Raw genomic sequence first — 5,826 nt, 5'->3', positions numbered from 1 at the left:
GCAGGTGGCTACTGTTTGCCAATGCAGACTCTGAGCCGAGACACCATTATCGACAATGCCTCTCACCCCAAACACTGGTGCCTAGAGCCAGTGGAGCAGAGAGCATGATGCTAATTTAAAGCTGGGCTTGTCCTGAGTCCTCATCCGCTTGTGAGGCTGCATGCAGAGGGAAAACAGCCACAATAACAGATCGAAGGTGAGGGTGGCAGGAAGAGACGAATAACCTGCTGCTCCTGTGCTGCTGTCAAAGGAGACATTGAGGGAGGGCAGGTGATAGTAGTGGATATTTAACTGTGGATTGAATAGTTTACCACTCTTATCAGCATTAGTGTTAGGGTTGGGAGGAGGTGTTTCTTACACCACTAATGCACTGTTAGTGTTGCCAAGCGGGGCCATTTTCTTGTCTGTTTAGTGATTGTGTTGGAGGTCGTTCTAAATACCTAGATCACCTTCTGTTTATGAAGAGCTTTTTCCCCTCCACTGGGTGTTGAGAACAGCAACATAAAACCTTTAATGAACGGATTTAATGTCTCGGGAGAAGAAAAACAAACATGGTTTATACAAAAATATTGCAGATTACCACTTTAAATGGTGTGTTGTTGTTTGTCTATTGGTCAAGTATGCACTTTTAGCCAGCCACCTGGGATAAAAGAGCATTGTCAGTTGGTCAGGTTAAGTAGGAGTTACTTTAAACGTGTTACTATAGCAACTTTCAAATGAGCTTCTTGTTAATGAAACTAGATATACACAAGTTGTGGGATCATAATTAACTCTGTCCCTTGGGGGAAAAGTAGGTGGAAGCTTTACACTGCCAATTTTCTGTGTGATCTGCAGACAAGATTTCAGCAACAGCAGCGTTGTAATAGCAGACTTTAGCTGATGATCAAGGAGTATGGATTTCAAATATATATATAATACACTCAACTATTTCAATTTTAACTAGAAAGCAGTGTTTGTCTGTTTAAATTGATTGAAAATAAGATTGGTTTGGTTCCAGTCCCTCTTCTTTTAGTGTCCAATGTGGATAAAAGTCAAATATTCAACATGTATGGCCAAATCCCATCCTTCCATCCCTCTGTTTCTTTTCCCCTTCATCCCTCTCCCTACTCATTAGCAGTCTCTCCCCCCCATCATTCCATCCCTCCTCATTTCTTAGTCAGATGGGGCTTTGCAAGGCAGAAGGTCACAGAAATGTCTCCTACACACACACAATCTCTCGCTTTCTCTCCCTCCTTCTAGGTCTCTCCCCCTTTTTTCTCTCACATGAAAATGCATACATTATTCAATTTCTTCTTTGTCCCTCTTTTTTCCTCTTTCCCAGTAGTCTCTCTCCCTCTCTCTCTCCCTCTCTTCCTCTGAATAAAGTACACATATTATTCTTTTTGGTCAGACTCCCTGAGCTGATCAGATAAAAGAAGTGACAGATTTTTTGGTTGTGACCTAAAAGTGCAAGGATAGATTCAATACCCAGAGAAAAGAGGCAAGCACCACTTTTATCTAGGTGACTGTGAGCAAGGCACATCTCATCTATAGTAACAGTAATCAGTAAATTACTGTAGTACAATAATCTGGTTTCACACTACACCCAGCCATCAAAGTCAAAGTCTCTTAACTTAAATCAAATTTTTGAAAATGCCATTATGATATATGCCGTTTATATGGGATTAAACTTTGCATCTCTTTAACTTACTACAGATATAAGTAGAATAGTACAACTACAAGGGTAAAAAAGGGTGTTACTTCTTTGGGTAGTTCTTACAGGCTGGTAATTCCCACTGGTCAGTTAGCATTTTCATACTAGAGCTGGGGCTCCTGGTGGTGTAGGAAGTATCTGAACGTGAACAATGGACAAAATACTTTTTGTTATGACAGATGTTTTGTGGAAAAGTGATATATGAATGCTCTTGGGGACTGCATAGTCGTAGATTTGCTAAAGTGGGGCTAGATTGGGTCGCAGCTCCACCAAGAATTACACGAGCCCCACCAGAATTACTGGACATTTGATTTCCATTAATCATGCTGTTTGTGGTATTCCCAAGTTGGTCAAGTTCAAAAGCACTCCTAGTTGCCATAGCAACCTTCGATGCCCCAGCATTGCCTGGATGAGTTCATGTTGCAAGATGTATTTAGCCTACATGAGTAACTCTTACCAAGTTTTCTTTGGTACACTGGCACCATGATTAAAAAAAATGCACTGTTTCATCATTAAAGAGCCTTGTCAAGAGGAACCAGAAATGAGTGAAAATGAGAAAATGGAGGCAGGTAATGAGACAGATAGAACAGCATCGGGAAAACACCTGTGACATGCTTTAGTTTGTGTTATTCTGCCTGGAATTTCTCAATCAGTTTTCCAAAGTGGACTGTTGTCAATTAATACTGAATAATCATATTCATAATCATATTGTAGATAGCATATGACGCTAAAATTCAGATGCTACATGTCTATGCCTATGCCTAGCCTTGCTTATTCATGTGTTAAACACAATTCTATAGCCTGACATTGGATCTACACCCTGATAAATATAATCCATCCTTCATCTACTAATATAATGTACTGTACAATTTACAGTTTACCAGAGCTCACTCTGCAAAATTTGATAGTCTCTAATCAGTGTTGAGTGCCTCAACTAACACATTTACATTGTCTGATGGTAAACAGAAACCATACCATATAATCTCAAGGAGTTGCTTTTATATATGTTGTTAACTATAAAACACGGGGGTTATCAGGAGACTTCTGGTTTGTATTAAAGAAACTAAGACACCCAGCTAACTGGCACATAAAAACACTATTCTAGTCTCTATTACCCAAGCTCATTAACAGTTTAAAGGGTAATTGTACTAAAAATTGTACTATATCAGACATTTTGAAGTCTCAGTTGTACTTTAAACACTAACTTCTGGGATTTGAAACTACTTTTGAATCCTGAAGAACATGACTGTTTTTTCTGAGTTTGCTTGAAGCGCAGTGTAACAAGTGGAATCACACTTGTCTAGCAGGTGAAGAGAAAGGCAATTGCACTTTGGTCCAAAAAACATTTAGAGAGCATGACAGAAAAGAGAGGGAGAGGTTGGCAGAGGTGTATAGCTGTGATACACCCACAAAGGAAAACAGCAGAGAGGCAGAATCAATAATCCTAGTCTGTGTGTACTCACTAAGACATCAACGATGTGACCCCACCATAACCATAGAGATTAGTTGTCACACACTTGTCAACTCTGCACTCCCTCTGTACAATGATGATTGATTGCGTGCGTGCGTGTGTGTGTGTGTGTGCGCTACGTGTCATGTATTTTTTAGGTAGTCTGAGTTGTCAACAATGATGTTTTTCATGCCAACTATTTTGTCACCTGATATCTATATGACACTTTACGAGGAATCAAAGGCATGATCACCAGTTAGGACTTCCAACACTGCTGTGATCAAGAGATGGTTGACTTCAAATTGTGCACGTACATGTTTCAAATGACAAAAACACATGGAATATATATTTATTTTAAGCCTTTAAGTGTTGCTTCTTAACTGTTTTACACATACTGTAGGTGGATGACAGTAATTGTAAGATGATGATTGGAGCAAAGCCTTGGAGCGAGTTTCCAACGCACCCTTTGCAGTAGTGTTGTTTATTTAAGTTGACAATGCTCTGCCCACTTTTTCTCTTATGCTGCTGATGCACTGCCCATTAGCAAACACTGCTGCTGCTGCTCATATAGCATTTCAGCAACCATGGCATCCAAGTTACAAGTTCCTTAGGGGGTGTTTAGTTTTGTCACTCCCCAATCCTCTCAGTGCTCAGTTTAGAGTATGCTTGTGAGAATGACACAGCCAGAGCCTAGATGCCACATATCAAAATAATTGTAGATAAATCAGTTTCATGTGAATTGGCTGGCTTTATGCAGATGAGTTGCATGGATAAAGTGGGATGTGACCTTCATAAAAGACATTTCTCAGCTCTGACATTTGATTAATGTAATGTCAACCGGTTTCCCCATTGCATGTATTGTAATGTAGTGGAACAGAATTGGTAGTGTGTTTATTTGCAAACTAATCATTTTAAAGACAATTTTATTGCATTTTACCCTTGCAGGACAGTTGTTCCCATAATTTTTTGTTGTAACTCATTTATACTAAGCAACATCTAATTTCAGACCTTTGTCATGGGTTGCATGTCTATGGAAGCCGGAAAGAGTAAAACTACAGTATTTCAAAAGGAGGAAGCATAGATTACAGAATATCACAATAAACCCACAACACATTTTTATCATAAATAATTTTTTTTGTGTTTTCCTTCCTTTGTAATCATCTCACGACTGAGTAGATTTATCTCGTAACCCCTAGCATGGGTCAAGGCACTGACCATGAACCTCAGTGCCCCCCCGGTTGAAACCAGCTGGCAATCCTTGTTACATGTTCATTTCATCTCTCCCCTCGCTTTTCCTGTCCTGCTGTCGATGTCAAACTCAGACCAAGGTTGTTCTAGTCCATTGGGCTAAATATGGAGCATGGTGTGTGTTCAGGCAAAGAACAGAAGTTGTGCTTGCATTAGCTAATTGACATCACCTGTTTCATTCATGATTCACCATCTTGGGCTCATTCTTCATCTGTTTGGCTACCAGACAACTAGTATAATCCAAAAATATTCATGCAGGCCACACTTCACCTGACAATTCTTATTATCCTCCTGATATGCTCATGCCAACGCTATTTGTTGACGCAACCCCCTCTGCAACCCCAACCTCCTCCTTATGTTTTATATTTTTGGCATTACTGAGTTATGACAGAGATTTATTGTTGATCTATGTTTATTAAGGAGAAATTAGTTCCCCTAGCAAACTACTTGTTGCTCGCCATGTTCTTTCTTTCCTACAGAGATTTTGCTGCAGATCTAACTGTATAACCATTTTCTATAAATGGTCAAATTTTTCAGTTTTTTCAGACTTAAAAAGAAAAAATTCCGATTCAATTATCTAATCCCATGGATTACAGCCCTCCTGTGTATGTTATTAAACACATATCTATTGATTTGTTAAACAGCAGTTAAACGATGGATGGATTGATAGGTAGGCAGACTAATTGTTGCTAGGTTGCCGTGGGACAAGAAACATGTGGATCACCACTTTTGAACAAATTTTTCTGCCATTGCTTTGATGTGTTTACAAACTGTCCAATACCCTAAATGTGGTCTTCTCTCCTTACTACTGTGCTCGAATAAACAGCCTCTTCTCGCCAAAAGTGCATCTACAGAACGACTGTATGTGCACTCATATCCGTGTGTGCGTGCGTGCGTGTGTGTGTGTGTGTGTGTGTGTACGAGCACATATGTGTGTGTTAGCACCACCAGAGCAGTGAAGTTAATTGGCTTCAGCTGGGAGGAGAAGGAAGACAATAGCTTGAAATACACACATATACAACACACATACATATACTGCCAGAAAAACTCCCATAGAGACATGCGCCACACACTTTTTCTCAAAAATAGATAGCACACAAACACTCCTGCTGCGTAGCTCGGCTGAATCCAAACACTGGAGCATATTGTTGTGTCTTTATTTAGATACATGGCTCACACAGGCCTCACCAATGACCGCTAACAAGGACTGTATGTGTGTTTTTGAGTGTATATGAGTGTTAAGGTGACTATGGTAATATTGTATGTGGGCCCTGAACCAAAATTTTGCCACCGAATTATATTTTTACCTACCTTCTTGTAGCAGAAGTGGGTTACCTGCTGAAGATGTTAGAAAAACTGACAGAGCCAACAACAACCACAGCAGCACCCACATTTTCAAAAAATAGTGCTGGTTTGTCATTCCCCACATCTCTCT

Source organism: Xiphias gladius, chromosome 24 (genome assembly GCF_016859285.1).
Source record: "Xiphias gladius isolate SHS-SW01 ecotype Sanya breed wild chromosome 24, ASM1685928v1, whole genome shotgun sequence".
Lineage (NCBI taxonomy): Eukaryota > Metazoa > Chordata > Actinopteri > Istiophoriformes > Xiphiidae > Xiphias > Xiphias gladius.
The sequence above is the reverse complement of the archived record's forward strand: the minus strand, read 5'-3'. Positions refer to the sequence as shown.